Genomic DNA, 23,415 nt, shown 5'->3' on the forward strand with positions numbered 1-23,415 from the left:
CTTAATTACTATTTTCACCACCTATTACTGGGATTACAAATCTAATGTGTCAATGTTGGTAAAGAAGTAGCTATATCTAATTACTGAGTGAGACGAGTATTTATTTATATTTATATATATTTATACCAAGAAGATACTGGTTTCCAATGAAATGCTATGAAGGTTGATTGACCTTTCCATCCTCATGCTGAAAATATTGATTCTTGAAAAGCCAGACCCATATTGTCTTCAGAGAAGAACACATTTTGATATGTACCAAAACATGTCAGTATGAGTATAATTATATCTCATTTGAATATTTTCACTGGAAGGCATCTGAAAATTACAAAGACTGCTTAAGAACCTTTCCTTGTATCAAAAAGTAAAAAGAAAGAAAAAAGAAAAGCAGATTTCTAGAAAAAGGAAGTATTTATTTCATTAGAGAGTTCCCCTCCCCCCCTTAAAGTTAGCCCATGAGAGTAAGCAGGGTACCCTGGGGAGCTTTCCAACTGAAGGGAATTCAGAAGGAGCTGAAGGGTGGGCCAGCTGCTCAAGTCAGAAATAAAAATAGGCATGTTCCCATCTAAAAAGCTAGTACAAAAAAACTGAGAGCTCTTTATCAAGTCTCCTTAGTTCAATATTAAACTACTCTAGTTCAGCATATTTCCCTACACCCCTTCCTCTCCTCCATGAGTGTCCCCCACCCCATTAGTCTCCTTGGACTGGGTTTAATTCCTGGTTTTGACCTTGTAGTCAACACTTATTCTATTCCTTCAGCGCCACTCCCTATTATTCCTGATTTCTGAGATCAGCTTATCCTCCCTGTGACTCTATCTCCCTGAATGTACAATAATTTCCTCTCTTTCCCAGTCCTCTAAACTTGGAAGCCTTTACTCGGTACCACAGAGACCACTCACCTATTGCTCATGAAACAAACTGAGGCTAGCCCAGATCAGTATAGAATTGGGCATCCATTTTCCAAAATCTCATAATATTCAAAATACTCAAATGGACCTGGGATGATTCTGATCAGAAATTTCCCCCTAACAACACCAATTGCAAGCCTGCCCATATGTGCCACTCTTGTCCCTGTCTTCCCCTAAGTTTTCCCCGGGGAGCCCATTCAACATGCTGGAAGCCTTCCTTGATTTCTTTTTTTTTTTTTTTTTTTTTTTCCTTCCTTGATTTCTGCTCACATGGCAAGGCCATACTAGCTATCAACCTGTCACCTCTTGCCCTCATCATATGTCCATGGAATTGAAACTATTCTCAGATAAGTAAATTGTCCCTAAAACCCCTATCTTCTGCCACTTGGGTTCTATTCTTATCTGATTATCTCAGGTTACACTGAGGATGGGTTTGATTTTCAATGTGAAGACGTTTCTGCCTTACAGCATAGGGGTGAAATAATAAAATGTTCCATTTTCCCTTTTAAAAACTAGAACCCTATGGGCACAGCCCCTTGTGTTATATAAGAAGGTGAATCTAAGGCCAACTGCATCTTAATGCGATGTTTTGGAATTCTTTGGTACATTGGGCAATATTTTCAAAGTGGGCTGAGATAGAAAGGATGCACACACATGTTACATTCTATAAATAAGAAAAGGCTAGCTAAGCCAACACACTGAAATGTACTCTTGTTTCTAAGCTAAAGTTGTATTTGATGGTACTTCTTGCTCTTTCCCTTTTCCCTTCCCCCAAAGCCAGACATTTATGAGACTCTTGCAAAGAAGCTTTTAAACTTTCAAAAGATACCTGCAGGGATTGGTGAGATTACAAGGAGCTAAAAAAGCCTGATTATATATACACACAACTTTTCCCTAGGCAATTATGGGAATTGCTTGGCCCTGTTTCCACAGCCTCCCATAACTGAAAATGATACTGTTGGGACTTAAAAAGAACGATTTTCTACCTGATGTATCCCAGGAAAAGCCTTGTTATTGTTAAGTCCTGTTATACTCTCCATGACCCCTTTTGGGGTTCTTTTGGCAAAGATACTAGAGTGGTTTGCCATTTCCTTCTCCAGCTCATTTTACAGATAAGGAAAATGAGGCAAACAGGGTTAAGTAGTCACTGCCTGGAGTCACATAGCTAGTAAGTGTCTGAGGCTGGATTTGAACTAACAAAGATGTTGTTGTTGTGGTTGCATCTTCACTCTGGAAAAGGAACAATGACACCAGCAGAGTGATGTCTTGACATGCAAGTGAATTGGATTTAAATGAGGCAGAGCTGTGTAGTTATCAGCCTCACTGTCTTCTAGAGTCATCAGAGTCCAGTGGCAAAAAATAGGTCGAGACAACTGGCAATGGCCCTGGATGCAGTGGGAGACCTTGGCCTTATTAAGCCAAGGTCTTTCCCAGGTCTCAAATCTGGAGTCAGACACTTAGTAGCTATGTGACCCTAGGCAAGTCACGTAGCCCTGTTTGCCTCAGTTTTCTCATCTGTAAAATGAGCTGGGAAAGAAAAGGCAAACCACTCCAGTGTCTTTGCCAAGAAAACTCCAAATGGAGTCAGGAAGAATCAAACATTACTGGAAAACAACTGAATTGTGGGTTGAGTCACCTCAGCTCCCTCATAGTCCCTCATAGGGACTAAAGATGAGTCTCTTCCTGTCTCCAGGCCCACCTAGCTCTCCATTCCACTACGTAGCTGCCTCAGGAAAAGCTTCCCTCATTCAATTCAATTCAGTTCAATTTAAACATTTACTGTAGGTGGCACATTGGAGAGAGAGCCCTGGATCTAGAATCTGGAAGACCTACATTCAAAACTACACTCAGCCATTAACTAACTTTGTAACCTTGGGCCACTCACTTAACCCTGTTTGCCTTACTTTCCTTATCCATAGAATGATCTGGAGACCGAAGTCGCAAACCACTCCAGTATCTTTGCAAAGAAAACCCCATATGACTAAAAAACAGCAATACAGCCCAACAGCATGTTGTGTTGGGCTGGGAAATGAACCCATCTCTGGCCTCAATGAGCTCACATTCTGAGGACGGATGATATTACACATAACCAGGTCAGGAAATCTAATACAATTTGAGGAGGGACATAGATTGGTTCAGATAGTTGTTCCAGAACCTAATTAGCCAAGCACGGTAAATATTTATTGAGGAAAACAGAATGTTAAAGCTGGAAAGGACCTAAAAAATCATCTAGTCTCCCTCAATTTAGATGAGAAAAATAAGTGATTTGCTCAAGGTAACATTTGATCACTAGTGGTGGCCTTTCTGGAACTAGGATACAGGCCTCCTAACTCCCACGTCAGTGAGTTGGTTTTTTTTTTTTTTTTTTGTTGTTGTTTTTTGTTTGCTTGCTTTGTTATTTTGCCCTTTGACAACTATGGCACATTCAGAGGAGGAGAACCAGGAAAAATGCTGTGTGAAGAATGGCCAAATGAAAAGGGGAGATGTTTCATCTGAAGAAGAAAAGATTGAAAGGGAAACATGATAGCTGTCTTCAAATGAAGGAAATGCCATGTGGAAGATGATGGAGATTTGTTCAATGTGGCTCCAAAAGGGAAGCAAAAAATTAAGGCTAAGACACAGTAGCTGTGGAAGTTACAGGGAGATAGACTTCCAATCAATACAAGGCAGAAAAATAATAATGATATAATCATTAAATAATTTATAATTATAATTTACAATAAATAATTTATAATAAATAATGATGATATAATTATTAAATAATTCATAATTATAATTTACAATAAACAACTTATAATAAATAATAATGATATAATTATTAATTAATTTATGATTTATAAAAACAATTTATAATAATTAAATAATAATCTAATAATTAAAATCATTCATCTTTAGAATGGTCTTTCTGACAAAGCAGTTGACTCATCACTGAAGTGTTCAATCAGAAATTTGGGTGACCATCAAACAAATTCATAGAGGTAATTAGACTAGATGACTTCTGAGATCTTTTCCAATTCTGTAGTTCTCTTATTCTGTACAATTTATGATAGAATCTCATAGTCTGTGCCTTTGCTTTTACCTTTGTCAAATAATCAGTGACCTGGGGAGAGAGTAATCATGGATCCATTGTGTTGATTATCTTTCCCAGTAGGTAACCCAAGGATATGGACATTATAAATTAATTATTGTTTGGTTCAGACAGAAAAGAGCTCCAGATGGAGATTAAGTTTAGAATATTCTCCTGTGAAATTTTCCATTGAATTGAATATTGCTTCTTGGCCTTCCAGCTAAGATAAAGCAGCAGTATCATTTCAATATCTAGTCTCTTTTACCTTGACAGGGGAGTAGGATCTGGGTTTTAATAATTTCATCTATTTTAATAAGCATCAAAATATGAGTTTTCACAGCACACTGTGGACAATCAATAAATTATTCATGTGTGTGTACGTTTGTGTCCCTAGTTTGGTAGTCTTCTCTTCTTTAAATGATCATCTCTTGAAGGAATATTCAGCAAGTATTTGTTTAATCTAATTGATTTTAATTTTAATTAATTAAATTTAATTTAACTAATAGCCACAAACAGACCTATACTGGGTATATGTGTGTTTGTGTGTGTGTGTGTGTATGTGTAAAGAGAGAGTACATAGGCTAAAGATCATGCCAAACCTAAGCCAGGAAAGACCAATTAGTAAATTAATAGTCTTATTTGTACTTTCATTATCAATAATAGTCATTTATTTGTTGAAACTAGAGTCTTTTGTGCTATTCTGCCTTAGTGCTAGTCAATGAATGATATGTCTTTAAATCTCTATACAAACAATAAAAAGGATCCATAGGTGGCACCAGTAGCAAAAATATCTGTTCTACCACAAGAAATAAGCTCTGTGATAAATGGTGACTTTGACAGGGTAGGGGAGACTCCAAAAAAACTGAGGGTCAACCAGATACAAACAACTGGGTTATACAATCCACTTACCTTGAATGTGACAGAGAGCCTTAAGACACTTATCAAATCACTACTCACCACTGGTGGTGTATATGGGAACAAAACATGTGAGAATCAAAATGGACCTGGAAAGAATTTCTAGAGATTTTGAAGATGAGGGCAGCACTGGAAGACACCGGTGGCATTTTCCTCACTGCTTTCAATTGAAGACATGAACTTGAGAAGAGAAAGAATGACATGGGAAATGACTAGCTATGAGGGATTTAGTACCAGAGAACAAGACTTGGATTTCTTGATCACAATGTAAGACATAGGAATGTGTTTGTATGAAGGTCTGAACTGGAGGACTTTAAATTGAAAATAGACTGGGGGGTAGGGGAGAGGCATGGAAGTGTGCAGACAGTAGGAAAAAATGTCTATGTATCTGCCAAAGAGGGAAAAAGCAAACAAAAAGCAAAACAATCCAATGCATCAAGAAAAGTCTGCCAATTTTATTCTGTGTTTTATGGCCCTAGTCCCCACCTCTGTGAAGACCTCAGGCTGATGCTTCCCCATATTTCTCCTTTGGGGCTATGCTTGGTCATCAAAATCTCCCTGCACTCAACTTTTGCCATTGTTTTCCACAGGATCATAATTCTATCTAGAGCTGGAAAAGCCCTCAGTAGCCCATCTAGAGCTGGCAGGGCCCTCAGACACTCATCTAATTCAATATCTTTATTTTATAAATGAGGAAACCAAAATCCAGGGAGGTTAAGAGAATTGCCCAAGGCCACCCTGGTATAATAAGTGCCAGAGGTGATTGGAACTCAGATTCTCTAACTACAGAGCCAGTAATCTTCCCAATATATCACATTCCTCCCACTTACATTACTTCAATGATTATACATATTGCACAATACTTGAGGACTGTCATTTTGACATCTCTAGTCCTAAGTCTTTTCTGTGGTAGGCTAAACAGTCTTGATAAAGCATGGACTCACAGTCCTTCACGTTTCTCTGGGTTTTTCATTAAATTGTGGCTCCCAGAAGGGTCCTTAGCTCGTCCTGATTACTTTTCTCTGGATGTTTTTTAGCTTTTTCTTAAGCTGTGACTCTCAAAACTGAGCACAATATTCCCTATGTTGTTTGGGTGGATCAAAGAGCACAGCAGGACTAGAATCATTAGTATAAACAACTGTTGCTGCTCAGTCATTTCAGTCATGTCCGAGTCTGTGATCCTATTTGGGGTTTTCTTGGCAAAGATATTGGAGTGATTTGGCAAAATGACAAATCACTCCAGTGTTTACTGTTCCAGCTCATTTGACAGATGAGGAAACTGAGGCAAACAGGGTTAAGTGACTTGGCCAGGGCCACACAGCTAGTAAGTGCCTGAGGTCAGATTTAAACTCAGGTCTTCCTGACTCCAGGAATAATTTAACAACTAGAGATATATAGAAATGGAATGGATTGCTTGGGTAAATAGTGAGTTCCCCATCTCTGCAGGTCTTCAAGTAAAGACCAGATCATCCCTTGTGAATGTTGTAAAGGGAATTCATGTTTTAGGTAATGGTTAGAATAGATGATTGCTGAAGTTTCTCTGAAGTCTACAATTCTGTGCTTCAAAGATGGAAGATCCTCCCATGTACAGGAATCACAGTTTAGTCAAAAGTTTTATATTATTGGTTCAAGGCATAGTACCTTAAGCAATAAAATTCTTAAACAGAACTTTGATGAATAAAATTCATATTAGCTCTTCCCCACTGCTGACATTAGCTTCTTTAACATACTTTGTGTTCCTTGTAACATGCTAAATGCATGTATGATATTCATCACATTCCAAAAATTAAATTTGTGAAAATTACTGAGCGTCTGGGGGATGGGGGGGCTGCTTTTCAGGCTGAACTCTGTCACTGGATAATCTTGGGCAAATCACTTAGCCATCAGGGCTTCAGTATTCTCATGTGTAAATGGTGAATTTACACTAGATGACTCCTAAATTCACTTGCAGCCCTGTGGTTCTAAGTGGGAACATTTCCTTAGAAATGGAGCTTCTTCATTCTGCATAGCAGCAAACTACTGCTTCTCTCAGCTGCTTCCTCGCTAAGCTGATGTCGATCCTCTTACAGGGAAATGAGAATCTCTTTCAGTCAGACCTCCAGTTCACAGAATACTCAGAAAGATGACTTCTTATTCCTTCCTTGTTGCTTGATGTTTTAATAGAAAACACACATCCATCCCAAGAAAGTCAGTCAGCACTTAAATTTATCACAAAGCATTACCCAGTGGCCATCTGTGGAGAGTATTCTGCTCATTTAAAAAAATATTTAATTTATTTATTTTCAGTTTTCAACATTCATTTACATAAGTTTTAAATTTTCTCCCCCTCCCTCCCCCCTTCTTCCACAAAATGGCTTGCAATCCAATATGTGCTCTACACATACATTCCTATTAAACACATTTCCACATTAGTCATGTTGCATAGAAGAATTATAACGAATGGGAGAAACCATGATAAAGAAAACAAAACAAAAGAGAAAAAAGTCTGTTTTACTCAGCATTCCGACTCCATAGTTCTTTCTCTGGATGTGGTTGGCATTTTCCATCATGAATCCTTTGGAAAAGTTTTAGGTCCTTGCATTGCTGAGAAGGGCTAAGTCTATCAAAATCAGTCCTCATACACTGTGGCTGTTGCTATGTACAGTGTTCTCCTGGTTCTGCTCACTTCACTCAGCATCAGTTCATATAAGTCTTTCCAGGTTTTTCTGAAGTCTGCCTGCTCATCATTTCTTATAGCACAATAGTATTCCATTACATTCATATACCACAACTTGTTCAGCTATTCCCCAATTGATGGGCATCCCCTCTATTTCCAGTTCTTGGCCACCACAAAAAGAGCTGCTACAAATATTTTTGTACATGTGGGACCTTTTCGCATTTTATGATGTCTTTGGGATACAGCCTTAGAAGCGCTATTGCTGGGTCAAAGGGTATGCAAATTTTTATAGCCCTTTGGGCATACTTCCAAATTGCTCTCCAGAATGGCTGGATCAGCTCACAGCTCCACCAACAATGAATTAGTGTTCCAACTTTCCCACATCTTCTCCAGCATTTATCACTTTCCTGTTTTACCATGTTAGCCAATCTGGTAGGTTGTTCGGTTCATTTTACTCCTTGACAGTGATTTATAATGCAAAACTTTGATTTGCTCCTCTCAACTCCCTCTTTTTAAAAATCAACAGAAATGGAGTGCATTTTTCTCTTGGTTCATCCCATAATGGTTGTAAGAATGTTTTCCCACCACAACTCCCAACATTGAGTAAAGCCATCAAACTTCTAGAGGACTACATATCTGCAATATACAGGGTATTGTTTCATAGTCATTCATAGAATCAGAAAAATTTCCAACTGAAAAATCCTATTACAACTCACGCATTTTTCTACATGAGGAAACTGAGGTCAAGAGAAGATGATTGACTTGCCCAAAGTTCCAAAAGGAACAGCAGAAATGGAACTAGAATTAGAATTCTTGAAAATGCACCTTCCTAAAAGCCATCCACATCCAGAGAAAAAACTATAGAGTCCAAATTCAGAGCAAAGCAGACTATTTTCTCTTTTGTTTAGTTTTATTTTGTTTTGTTTTGTTTTCTTTCTCATGATTTTTCCCATTTGTTATAATTCTTCTATGTAACATGACTAACATGAAAATGTGTTTAATGGAGATGTATGTGTAGAGCCCATATCAGATTGCATGCCATCTTGGGGAGGGAGGGGGAGAAAATTTAAAACTTATGGAAGTGAATATTGAAAACTGAAAACAAATTAATAAATTGGGGAAAAAAAGAAAAGAAAATGGACCTTCTTAGCTTTGGGTGATACCCTCATAGGCAATCCAGAGTTCAAGTATTCCTCGGTGTGAGTGCTTGATCTCCAGACCTCCTAAAAGGAAATGGATTTGTTAAATACCTGGGGAAGTAAAAGAAACATCAACATGGCCCGTGCAGTTGGTGGTGGGGAAGGGGGAATAAAGAAACAAGAGATCAAGACTCTGTCAACCTTCTATGTTGTTGCTGTCAATTGCTTTGGACAGTGCATGCGGATGGTGAACGGGAGTCTCAGTAAGCAGCCCCAAAGTGTCTTTACCTTCCAAGGAGAAATCTAGTAGGATATTTATATCCTTCGTGTTTCCATATTTATTCATAGGATCCTGTAAATCCTTTTTATCCATTTTCTGTGTTGGGGAAAACAAAGGCTGTCCCACACTTGATACTCATATTATACATTGAGGGCCAAGGAAAGAATTGGGGGTCCTAGTGCCCACATCTGGGGAAACCTAGACACAAATCATTCTGAAGCTTTATTTTAGTATAAAACTCCAGGATCAGGACTAAGCCAAAAAGAGATAATGACCCTGACCAAGGTCAGACCTCTGGGACTATACCTGGTCTTTCTTTTTTTTTAAGGGGTCAGGGGTAAGAAGGGAGGGAAATCATCTACAGGAGAGACTTTGAAACCTCAAGAAAGCCCCAGAAAGGTAAGGGCAAAAAACTGCAGACTTTGTTAGCAAAATCCTTGTCCCACTTATGCTAGGAGCTCCTGATCAATGTATTTACATTGTTCTGCCTCTCTAATCATCTTTCACAGGTCTCAAAAAACTGAAATAATCCAATTGTTAAATACAAAACCTATAACTACTATTCCCAACCCCATTCCTTCTATTTTTAATCTACTTGTAATACAGTTCAGGAAAATGTTTTTATAATATATAATTTCAAGACTAATGGCCATTAAAATTTTTTTTTTCCTTTCATGAGTTGCCATGGTTAAGACTATTTCCTGACCAGGTGGCCAGTCTAATTGTGATCTGGCTTTCCATGATTAACTAGATGTCCTCACAAAACAGACTTTTTCTGTTCTAAGGGCCGTTCTCAAAGCTCTCCCACCATGACAGAATCTGCTAGAGTTTATGCTCTGCTGGTCTATCCTCAGAGAATCAGGGGAATCTCCACACTACAATGAGACACTACAACATGACTTTGTGGAGGAGAGTGGGCTGAATTCCTTTCAGGAAATTGTAAAGTTCTTGTCTTGGGAGCTAGATGGCAAAGTAAATGGAGTTGGACTTTGAGTCAGGAAGAGCTAAGTTCAAATCCAACCTCAGATACTTACTAGCTGTGTGACTTTGGGCAACTCACTAAATCTCGGTTTGCCTCAGTTTCCCCAACTGGAAAATGAAGATAATAACAGTACTCCCTCATAGATTATTATGAAGATGAAATATTTGTAAAGTACTTAACACAGCATCTGGCACATAGCAGGAACTTTATAAATTTTTGCTCTTGTCTTTATGCACTTGTCTTCCCCATTCCCTTGACCGACCCCGAGTTTCCCATAAATACAAAGGCCCATGTAAAAAAAATTCTTTAAAAGTTTACCATTGTTGCTATATGGCAGCCAGATGTGGAGCACCATTATATCCAAAGGACTAAAAATGAACATCATATAGAAGGCAATGGAAAGGTGTATAGTAGACATGAACAGACTGTAACATATAAGTAACATGGAAATCTGAAGAGAGACAAAAATAAAGGAATTTATCAAGGAATTTTATGATAGGAATCAAAGATGGTCTGTTCACATGGCAAGAGGAAGGAATGACAAGTAGACAGAGTCCCCCATTGGTACCCTTGTGATGTTAGGAGACAGTAAAGAAGGACTCCAGGATGTTGGGTGGACCACCTATGGTGAATTTGGCGGGAACATGAATAATGAACAGACATAGATAGGTTGTGCATTGTTGGAAAGAATTGCAATGTTATTGAGATTACAGATCTATTTGAGTATTAAGTGCCAAAACATCAACTAAGAAAGTTCTCAACATGGATTTGCAAGTCAGGATACACTTGAAACTAACCATATGGTCACGCACACAAGCAAATTCATCCTCCCAGCTGTACTTCCCCAGGTACCAAAGAGGGAACTAGAAAGTGCTGATGAGTGCTTCATACATAATGACCTCTGAAGGTCCTCCAAGTCAAAGATGTCAAAACTTCTTGGGTTTGACTCATCAGGTAAGCTAGAATTTTTTGATCTGTGAGTAACATGATGAATATGGAAACCGTAGGGATAGTGAATATCAAAATCCTTTTAGATACCGTTATCAAGGCATTCCTGTGAGTATGTAGGGAGTGAGAAATAGAGTCAGGTTTGAACATTTTAATAGGTTTACTCCAACTTCACTGTTAAAATAGGGACCTCAAAGCACAAAGCATAATTTTGTTAGCAAAATAATGACCTGGCTAAATAGACATTTCAGGAAATTTCCAAATAGCTTTAGCTGAAGATTATGATTTAACCTGTTGTGGTAGGTACTGTACTTGTCAATGTCAGGTAGAAAATGAAAGTCACTTTAATCTTTTAATATATGAGAATGATGCATATTGATAGATGAAGACATATTTAGAAATGTTGTCGGCCCTGAGTAATTTAATATCATTGATAATATCTGGAGTCAAACACTATAGAAATGAAGGTGGGCTTCCTGTGTGTGGCTTACAATATCAGGGTGACACACCAAAACCTGACAGTTTCAGTTATGAAATCGTAACTACTGGGTCTTTTTCAAGGTACCCCCCCCCCCCGCCATGTTTTCTAAATTGTCAGGCAGGTGGATTTCTCAAACTTTCTGAAACAGATTTCAAGAAGAAAGCAAAGCTAAGAAGCAAAACAAAAGCTGAGTGATAGTGATTAAGAAAGTCAGAAATGAGGGTGGTTTTGAATCAACAAAGTACTTAGGTGAATTCTTATCAAAGAATTAGTTGACTATGTGATATTTGATAGAAGGGGGTCACAAGTTCTAAAACCCACATCTAAGACTATGATTCTGCTGAAATATTAACAAATGCAGTAGAAGAGTGATGGAGAGGAGATTAACAATAAATTAGAAACGATGATCCAAAGGAATATTAGAATTGGGAGGGTCTTGTGAGATGATTTATTCCAGTATTCCCTTTTTACAAATAAGGAAACTGACATCCAGAGGTCCAGAGAAGTGAACTAACTTGCCAAAGATCATAGCTAATTTGCGATGGACTCTCTTTAGAGGAACATTAGTTGTGGTAGTCCACCATTGCAGTGGTGAAGGGCAAGGCTCATGGGATCATCACGACACTGGCAGAGACTTCAGAGGTCATCTAGTCCAACTCCTTCATTTTATAGCCAGGAGTAATTATTTTGCTAACAAAATTATGCTTTGTGCTTTGAGAACTCAATTTAAGCAGATGAACTTAAGGTAAACCTGCTAAAATGTTCAAGCCTGCTACTTTTGGATATCTTCTCTTCATATGGCTCTTTTTCAAACTCAGTCCTGCCCAATTTGGATAAGACTTTGTTAATACAGCTTCGAGTCTATCTATCTCTAGGCTCTGCCTGGTATGTAGCTTTCACCATCAACAAACAAACAAAAAAAACTATTTAAAAAGAAAAAAAAAGAAAGATAGAAAAGAAACTTGACATTGACTTTCAGAGGAGAAAATGCATTTCCCTGTTTCGGAGCAGTTGAAATGAGGAAGGAAATGTAAAAGTCTGCCTTCTCAGTTCTGTTGAAATTTGAATCATTGTACCTTGTTAATAGCTAACCACTAAAGGAGCTTTGGGATCTCTTCAAATGCAAGGTTCTACTTACCCTCCATTTGTGACCAAGCTTGAGTGGCACAGGATGGCACTGAGCTGGCCTCTTTTTCCTCCACACTTTATAATATGGTTGGGCAAAAGGCAAAGGAAGAAGGTATTTGGTAAAAGAAACCTCTTAATTGGTCTCCATGTCTCATCCCTCTCCATTCCAATTGATCCTCCATCCATATGAAGAGGTGACTTTTCTGTAGTATGAGTGTGACTGTATCACATCTTTCCCCTCCCCACCTCCAAAGACTCTCTACTACCTCCAGGATCAAATATAAATTCCATTTTCACATTTAAAGCTCTTCGTAACCTGGTCTCTTGCTATCACTCCAGTATTCCTTCACTTCACCCTCCTTCATGCATTCAATAATTACACTGGCTTTCTTGTTGTTCCTAAAACTCAACTCAATGCCTTTAGGGTGGCTATTCCCAACACCCGGAATGTTCTGCCCCCGATTGCCATCTTTTAGTTTCCCTAACCTCTTTCAAGACTTAGCTCAAACCTTACTTTCTGCAAGAGACCTTTCTTGATTCCAACTACCAGGGCCTTCCTCTCTCAGTTTACTTTCCATGTATTCTATATCCATTTCATAAGTTACTTGCACATTGTCTCACCCATTAAAATGCAAGCTTCTGGAGGACAGGAACTGTATATATGCCTTTCTTTGTATCCCCGGCATTTATCACACAGTGCTGGGCACATTGTAAGTGCTTAATAAATACTTGTTAACTGATTGACTTATTAGAAGAAGTGGTAGTCAGAGAGAGTCTCTATGTGGGAAACAGAAACCAGAGAACAACAAAGTGTGCTTTGGGAGAAGACAATGTGAAATATAGGTATGAAAGTCAGTACATTATTGCACTTTTATTTTCTCACCTGGAAGATGAATCTAAGTAACGAGGAGAACGGAATACTAATCGCTGACAATTATACAGCACTTTGAGGATGACGAAGTGCTTTATGTCTGTTACCTCATTTGACCCTCACAAAGACTCTTAGGTATTCTTATACGCATTTTACAGATGAGGAAATTGAGTTTCAGAATGGTTGAATGACTTGCCACAAAATGAAATCTAGGCTCTGTTTCGTAACCATTCAAGTTGTCCTCGTATATGTTAAGAAAGCTTTCAGGAGATTCTGTGTCTTTATACAAAAGATAACTCATCTTGAAGAGGAATTAATGGGTCATTAAACATTCCACACCCACTCCTCCACTCCCCACTAAAGTATGCAGAAACATGTCCATGTTGGATGGTTTATGCAAACTGCAAACACAAGGACTTTAATTCAATTCAACAAATACTTATTAAATGCCTATGGATATGCCAGACACTAGAGAGATACAAAGACACTAACAAAACAGTTCCTGACCCCAAGGAACTTATATTCTCTTTCTGAAGAAAGAGTATTTGTATTGGACTCATATGCCTAGAAGAAAGAGTGTTTGTATTGGACTCATATGCCTAGAACCCTAGTCAGCCATCTTGAAAATGCATGTCTTAGTCACAAAGTGAAAGAGTGGGGATGACTCAACACAACTCATTACTATCAGACAACTCAGATAATATGCCCTATTAATAGTGAATGAGAATCATTATTTTTCTATGTCAGTGGCTATAAATTGTCACCATCATTTTTGGGGTATATAGATTTCATGTGTAGACCTCCCCCCACACAAATATACACATATATAGAGAGATATCCATATGCACACATATGTGGGTGGGAGGATTTAGTAAAAATAAAATTAACTGAAACACAACTAATTATAATCCTCAATCTGATTTTTCTTTGTCTAAAATCCACTTTTAGCAGAGGGAGGTAAATGACAAGAAAACAAGCCCACTGTGGGAATTTCCCCCCAAAAGAACAACTTCCAAGATATGACCCAAGACGAATAGGGCAACCAAATTAAATGGGGATTCAGTAAAAGTTGGAAGAGGTTCAAATCCATATTCAGTCCAAGTGCATACACTTTCTACAATTACAATACAAATGAATGTTCAAAATGATGGTCCTAAATCAGCAAACAAAAATTGAATTTAGCTCAGTATACTCCACTTACTGAGACAGAAGAACAAGCTGAATTGTTTTAGAGTTTCAAAGGTTAAAACAAAAAAATCATATTTAATCTTCAATTATCATGGAAATTTCCCAAAAACAGAGTTTTGAAAGTATTAGTATATGTATATGTACAAGTACATGTATACAGACATACTTTACATAAATGTACATGAATAGCTCTATTACCTCATCAATATGATCCAATGGCACAGATCACAACCCATCCATCTTTTCTTGTTCTGTACAATAAATTTTTGTCTAAGTCTTTCCATAAATCCTCCACAGAATATTTACCCAACAAACTAAAAGTCTTCTTCAAGATATGTTAATATTTCTTAGGCAACTAGCTCATGTCCTCTCTAATTATTTATTTTCTGTCATGGTATGGTGGATAGAGCCCTGGACGTGGAGTTGGGAAGAGCTGGGTTCAAATTCCACCTCAGAATACATACTATGTGACTGTCAAAAGTTACTTTACTTTCCTCATCTGTAAAATAAGGAGATTGGCCTGGATGGGCTCTAAGGTCTCTTTCAGTTCTAAATCTATGATCTTGTGATCATATATTCAACTTCTCTCATACAAGTCACCATTGACCATATGCTACAACCTACTTACACCCACCATGTGTCTTTCCATTATTCACCTGTCATTTTGTTCTTTGAAGAATGCAGCATTACAGTAGTCATAGCCACTTAGCATCACTGGGAAAATACTGGTGTTTACGATATGACTTTTTGTGTCACAAAATATCTTGGAATTGTCAAAAGCACTACACAAGTTCCCATATGTAAACCAATCTATTCTTTTTCTCCTATTCAATTCAGGATCCAGCTCATTGTCTGTCTGCCATGCCAATCTAAGTTGTCTATAGCAACAGGCCAACTCTGCAGACTGTCCATCCAACTGCATGTCATAGCTGGGTGATGAACATTTCTTTTGGGTCCATTTGTTTTCTTTTTTCCTGAAAGCCTTGCTAGACCAATCTGTTTGAAAGGCAATCAATGTCCATGAGAAAATCCTGTTATATGGATTACACTAGAAACAGAATAACAGATGAAAATGGAACAGATTTGCCAATATTTCTATAGTTACCTGTTATCACCACCATTGATGACAGCAGGACTCATTTTTACTGAAACATCTCAGTACTCAATGTGTTGGTATGATGAACTCCAAAGAACTCTTAAGAAAATGAAGTTGTCAATACTGACTATACTATACCAATTGCACAGAAAAAAATACATAGCAGAGTTGATATCATTTTTGAAGCATTCAAGAATAAGTATACATATACATTTTTGTTGTTGTTCAGTCACTTCAGTCATGTACGACTCTTCGTGACCTCATTTAGGATTTTCTTGGCAAAGATACTGGAGTGGTTTGCCATTTCCTTCTCTAACTCATTTTTAACAGATAAGGAAACTGAGACAAACAGGGTTAAGTGACTTGCCCAGGGACACACAGTTAGTAAGTGTCTGAGGTCAGATTAGAACTCAGATCTTCCTGTCTCCAGACCCAGTGCTCTATCCACACTGCACCACCTAGCTCTCTTCATATATGCACATATAGATATGGATATAGATATATATATATAGATAGATATAGATATGTGTGTGCACATATATACATATAAATACATGTCTGTACATACACATGTGTGTAATACATGTGTATATAGTTGTATACATATATACCTTGTGAATAGTATACATTTATAAAGTACAGTTACAAAGTGCTTTCACATTTATTTTTTCATGTGGACTTCATAATAGCCTTCTATATTAGTGTTGTCATTTTAAAGGGGCCTGCCATATCTGCTGCCAGCTGACCTTATCTTTCCACCTGGCTGCCAAGTAACCATAAAGGCCAGCTACCTCTATTTCTTCAACCCTCTGTTGCATTTATACTTTTCTGATCTTAGGTGAATGAGTACTGGAGATGGACCGAACTAGGGACAAATTTGTGAGCTTTGAAAGGTCAGAAGGATTAACCAAGGTCTCATCAGTAACTGGAGCTGGTAGCAGGAACAAGTGACCAATTCTGTTGAGCAGAGGAAAGCACCTGTTTGGCCCAGCCCAGAAGTGAATTGTCCCCATATTTGAAACACTGTGTCCTGAAAACAAAGTAAAGAAATGACTCATCTCTCATCTATGCCTCACCCAGAAGTGAACTTGATAGAAGGAATGTTTCACTTCAAATTGGAGCCCATGTTCCCCAGAGATGGAGATAGTAGAAGATAGTAAGCTTCAGGTTAGGGAAGTTATTCTACCATGATTCTTACTACACCTCCCCAGCAAATATCTCAGTAAATAAAAGCTTGGTGATGTTAATTGGTTAAGTGATATTAGGGAGATATTAATTGGTGGTTATTATTGGGGAATGCACTGGATGGGGGCTCATGAATGACGTTATTAGAAAGATTCCCCCAAGCCCTCAGAGCTACCCCTAAAACTCTGAGGGGAGAAGTAGTAGCCTCTCTCTGGGAAGCTAACTTGGTAGCGCATGCAGAGGTTTGGCAAAGCGAATCCAGAGCCTAGCTATTCTACCATAATCAGAGAGGCAAAGCAGTTGATCTACAAAGCAGCAAGACAGACAGTATTGTTTATAGTCTGAAGATGCATATCATTCTCTCTCCCTCTCTGAGTCTAAATAACCACATATAAAAGTAAAGCTGTGTCAGACATCTCTGTCTGTGTTCCTTACCTAATCTGTACACCGCGGTATACTGGTTTGTATACTGTGGTGTGATTTTGCTGGAAAGATGGAAAATAAGAAAGCCTTGCAAGTTCTGAGGAATATAGTTACTCTGGGCAGATTTTCTTAAGTGTTGGTATTTGTGTTTCCTTGTGTTGTGTGTGTCCCTGGGGAAAGTCTTGCACAACAGATTGTGCTATAAGTTGCTTGGGCTCTTAAACACACTGTACATAATAGGGCTTGGTGATGACTCTGTGTCCCAAAGTTGGTGATGATGTAACCTTGATAACAATTCCTGAGCTTCTCTTCCCCACTTTTCTTGGATGTGCCATTAGAGGTTGTAGAACATCCATATCCACATAGATATAGATAAATAGATATGGATGCATTCACACACATGAAAGAATGAAAAGTCATTTATTAAGCATTTACTTTGTTAAGAAGTGGGGATACAACTACAAAAAGCAAGACAGTCTCTTCAAAGGGCTTATATTCTAGTAGGGAAAGATGGCGCATATGGAATGGTGGGTAACAAAAGCTACTTTAATCAGAGAAGTCAAAAGGACAGTGAGTGGACCACAGAATAATGGGCTGATGTGTCCTTTCTCAGAATGATCGTGTTGATTTCACTATTGCTCCCAGGCAAGAGATGGAAAGGAGACTATGATGATGGCCAGGGAGTGGCAGTGTGTGATAGTTCTAGGTGGCACTAGAAATGGTGAAGGCTCCCAGGGCCCAGGGTTGGAGGTAGAATATCTGTCTGCATATATTTATACACACAGATATAAGAACCTGCTGAATATAAAATACCAGACAATTTTAAATTAATGACCAGATGGTTGGCTTAACAGACTTCTCTTAAGTCAGGTGACATCCATCTCACTCTCATTCTGGGGGAAATTTGCTAACTGCTATTAGTTTAATGATGCACCTGTTTCCTGTGCCTAATATTTTAAATCTTTCAGGGGGTCTATCAGTTGAAGGGTTCACCTTGGTCTGGTACAAGTTAGAGGCTGGGGGTGGTGAGAGAGAATTGGTTTATGAGTAAGAAGCCTGTAGGATTAGAAAAAGTCAATCTTAATGTCTTTCAACTTCAGTTCCTTTCCTAGGATTTCTATGGGACTCAGGAAGACTGGAGGACACTAGCTTGCAGGGCAGATTTTCAAGTTGAGCAATCTGTTCCTAGTTTGGGGAACCTTCTCTGTGTTCAGTATAAGGCCTTACCACTGTCTCTCCTCCCCGCCACCTCCCTCGCACCATTCAAACTCCTCTCCCTCCACCCCTCTCTCACCAGCTCCAACCAACCTTATTCCCTTAGCTATGCAGTTCTTGGAACTTGTTCCACAGGAAAAGCCAAGTGTGCCTCTAGCTTCACCAATGAGATGAGTTTTTTTTTTTCATAGTCTAGAAATACTTCTCTATGTATTTAGGAATCCCCAGAATTCTAAGAAACAGGAAAAAAAAACTCCTACCTAAATAAGTATGTCACAGAAAAGCATGAGAAGCAAGACTGTGGGAACTGGCTGAAAAGACCAAGAAAGCAACTTTTAGAAATTAAAAGTAATTGAAGGAGCCATTTGGAGCCTTACCAAAGAAAATCAGTACTGTGTGATGAGCAGGGGCCCAGAATAAAAGTTATGGAAATTTTAGCAGATTTGCCAGAAGCAGATATAGTCAATACTCCCACTGTCCTTAATTTGTATGCTGAAGATGTTAAGATGAATTGGTTCTGGTCAATGAGTCACATCCAGTTCCTATTTTGGGCAACATTTGGTCAAGAATCTTAAGAGCTTGGTCATTGTAGGAAAGAGGGCAAGTCTGCTCCGAAGGGAGGTTGTATGACTACTCTGAATGTGTTGTCCAAAAGAGGAAAAACATAAGAAAGGCAACAATTAACTAAATTATTTAGTTAAATATATACTTCTTTATTGGCCAATTCATATCCACATGCCTCAGTAAGATCAGGTCAATTCAATTTTAAAAACAAAAATAAAACTTCCCTTGGAATCTAATGTAACAACCCAAGTTTAAATTCAAAAGAAAAAAGAAAGAAAGGAAGGAAGGAAGACAGACAGAAGGAAAAAAGCAAGAAAGGAAGGAAGGAAGAAAAGAGAAAGAAGGAAGGGAGGGAGGAAGAAAGGGGAGGAGGGAGGAAGGAAGGAAGGAAGGAAGGAAGGAAGGAAGGAAGGAAGGGAGGGAGGAAGGAAGGGAGGAAGGAAGGGAGGGAGGAAGGAAGAGAAGAAGGGAGAAAAGAAGGAAGGGAGGGAGGAAGGAAGGAAGGAAGGAAGGAAGGAAGGAAGGAAGGAAGGGAGGGAGGAAGGAAGGGAGGGAGGAAGGAAGAGAAGAAGGGAGGAAAGAAGGAAGGGAGGGAGGAAGGAAGGAAGGAAGGAAGGAAGGAAGGAAGGAAGGAAGGGAGGGAGGAAGGAAGGGAGGGAGGAAGGAAGAGAAGAAGGGAGGAAAGAAGGGAGGGAGGAAGAGAAGGAAGGAAGGAAGGAAGGAAGGAAGGAAGGGAGGGAGGAAGGAAGGGAGGGAGGAAGGAAGAGAAGAAGGGAGGAAAGAAGGAAGGGAGGGAGGAAGGAAGGAAGGAAGGAAGGAAGGAAGGAAGGAAGGAAGGAAGGAAGGAAGGAAGGAAGGAAGGAAAAAAACTGTTGAGATTATTTTTTTAGACCAATCTGTGAGTTTATTGTTTTAGTGAGCTCCCAGTGATTAAATTCCCTCTACCAATACAGATAGGCATGTCCTCTGCAACTTAGTCCTAAGAGAGTCTCTAGGACTTCTGAGAAGTTTCATGACTTATGCAGGATCACAGAGCCAGTATATGTTAGGGGTGGAACTTGAATCCAGGTCATCCTGAATCTCAGGCTGGCTCTCTAGCCATTATATCTCACCACTTCCTATATTGAAAGTTTCTTCTATTTTATTGAAACACTAAGTATAATCCAATTACTCTACGAGGAGTTATTTAGACAAACCGGGCTGTGTATAGAGCCTTTCATTTCAGACACCCAATCACATGGCCAGACTTTAACTCAGGGTAGGAAGATGAGCGCTAAGATTCTTGCCTCAGTCAAGAGGAAATGAAAAGTTTTCTATCCAGTACATAGTACCACTGTTTGGCCCAGGGCCTGGAGAAGACCATCGCCAGCAGTTGAAATGATGGAGGAGTATTAGGGGGAAGGAATTAGCCTTCTTATCTGCGTTGGAAAGTACCATGGGATTTCTAAAGAAATAACACTAATATGTCTCATCTAAACTCTCGTCCTCTATTAGCCCAGCCCCCTCTAATGTCAAGCCAAGGTACTGGTTAAGAACTGACTCAGAGGGAGGAAATCACCTTGAACACGGCTAGAGACACCCTAAGGTCCCTTAGATCAGGTTCTGACCAGCCGCCAGTTAAAGGCACTTGCTGTTGATAATAACCTTAATTTGCATAACACATTTCAAAGCCATCCTGTCTGTTGTCTGATTTTTTTCCCTCGTGGATATTATTAGTTTTTTTTTTATTCCATTTCATAGCTGAGGAACTAAGGCACAATGACTTTTCTGAGCTACACACCAAGGTCGTGATGGGGAACAGAGTAAAGTGGTTCCTCTGAACTTTCATTTACTTAGCTGGAAAAGAAAGGTTTGGACTAGATAGTCTCTATGGTCTCTTCCAGCCTTCTGACCTAGAATTCTGCCACTGGTCTCATGAAGGCAAAATGTCAGAGTCTAGACACTAGAAAAAAGATGGACTATCTAATAATGTGAGAAATATTAAAGAGACAGAAAACATGTAGGATATTTCCATTTTTCATCTTAACAGGTATAGCAACATCTAATATGCATGTAGTACCTATCCCTAACTGAGAGGCTATAGGGAGGAAAATAGGGATAGGAAGGAATTGGATTTGGAAGGAATTGGAAGGAATTTTTTTTCCTTAATAATTCATTGTATATATACATAGATAAATAGATGGTAGATAGATAGATATGATGTGGATACAAATGGTGCCCTAAGGCTTAGTAAGGGTCACTTTCCCAGGCTCTCTGAAGGGGGTTGAGGCCCATTCTGTACCCCATCCTGTAACCTGAGGGTGCCTTAGTGCCTTTTCTCCCTTATCTTGAAAAACCATACAACTTGTACCAAAAGAATTGCTTTTGTCTCCCTCATCCTGTGTTCCCTATCCTGTCATTCATCTTCCTCATCCTATGTCATAACAATTTTTCCTTATTTTGCAAGCAACCACCTTCCTCACCTTGTTTGTACTTATCCTGTCTCCCACCCCCATAAGAAACCCTAAAATTACATCATCATCCTATAAAGTCTGGTTCTTTTCCCATATCAGGGTCTTTGTTTAGCTCCTTGCTAAATCTCGGGTCCATGTGCTTTTACATCAATAAAGCTTCCATTGGCTAAAGAGAAGTTCTAAGTGAATTCTTTCACATTTGAACCAGCTCTCCCAACTGGCACCTCAAAAGATAGATAGATAGACAGACAGATAGATAAATGATAGAGGATATATAGATAGATGATAGATAGATAGGTGATAGACAGGCAGATAGATAAATAGACAGACAGACAGACAGACAGATAGATAGACAGATATGGAATACTGGGTTAGTCTTGTATGTTGGATACTTTAGTAGTGAATTTTTTAAAAATTCAGTGCTTAAAACTTGGGATAGGAATTGGACCTGCAACCTCAGTGGCACATGGAACTCTGTAGTGGGGAAAGATCCTCTACCAATGCAAGTACCTCTGCAACTTGTAGTCTTAGAGAAGTGCCAGAAAGACAAAGAGGTTAAGTGACTAATACAGGGTCACACAGTCAGGATGTATCAAAGAGGGGACCCAAACCCAGGTCTTCTTGACTCTATAGCCTATTTTCTTTCACTAAGCCAGGATGCCTTTCACTCTTGAAATATAAATAGTGGGGGGTGGGGGTGGGGTGGAATATTAGCATCTCAGTTTAACTTGAATGATGTTAAAATATGCTTCATAGTTCTTATGTTACTTCATTCCTCCACACATCACAAATCAATAACAATAATGACTACATTGAGTAAATGGATGATTAAAAAAATTTATAAAGCATTTCCAACATGCAAGGAACTATGCCAAGCACTGAGGATACAAATAGAAAAGCGTGATAGTCCCCAGTCTCAAGGAGCTTACATTCTAGTGGAAAAGGCAACACAAATGGAAGGTTTTGGCCACGAGTCAGATGGAAAGGTCCCATGGTCCTTAGGTCCTTAGCAAAGGAGATAGTAATGCCTCTTTTTAAATATCATCCACGCTGATAAAATCAGTTTCTGGTATGAACCATCTGATAGTGCCAAGGACTTTGGCATAAGAACTTTTCTGGGTCTTCAGTAACTGTAGGTGTGCACCTGCAGGAATAGTTGCCAGGATGCCATCCCCACAAGGGTTAATTCCCAGGATGGTGGCTGCAGACATTGGATGAAGGCATTGCTGTTCCCAAAGCTCTTGGATCCAAGGTCTTCTGCTGTCTCTACTGATCTGAAGGGAGATGGTGGTCAAGATGGCAGTAGACATTTGTCTTGCCTGGCTCATGCTGCCTCATGTTGTAAGAGCTATTTTTATCTATGGACCTTAAAACTTGGTAGTTTTTTAATTTTATTATATATATATTTACATTGGGAGTGAGTATCTTTCTTTTTTTTAACAGGGGGAATGAGTATCATTCTCCCAGAGTGAGACCAGGCTACATCTCTCCTTCTAGATGTTCCCTTAAGGGATTAGAGATGTCTTTGTGTAATGCTATCAATTCATATTTCCATTCTATTGTGTTCTCCTTCTTCCTACAACATTAACAGCCAGTGATTACCACCACAGTTCCATTTAACCAATTAGCACCATTTAGCTTTTAAAAAGGGATGTTTACTTTGAAGATATAGCAAGAACAGGACTAAAAGCATTCATTTCATACATACACTCTTCCCTATACCATATGTGTTTCTGCAGAATGTACACTCAGATATAATGCAGTTTCTACACCACATTGCCAAGTTCACAACCAAATACTGCATCTCTGCTGGATGAGTCCTCCTCTTAGCTACTAGTTGACTGGATGCCAAAGGTCCCTCATTACTTCTCAGACCCTCAAAACTAGACCAGCTGGCTATAAACCCTAACTACTTCCAG

This window comes from Trichosurus vulpecula, chromosome 1 (assembly GCF_011100635.1).
Source record: "Trichosurus vulpecula isolate mTriVul1 chromosome 1, mTriVul1.pri, whole genome shotgun sequence".
NCBI lineage: Eukaryota > Metazoa > Chordata > Mammalia > Diprotodontia > Phalangeridae > Trichosurus > Trichosurus vulpecula.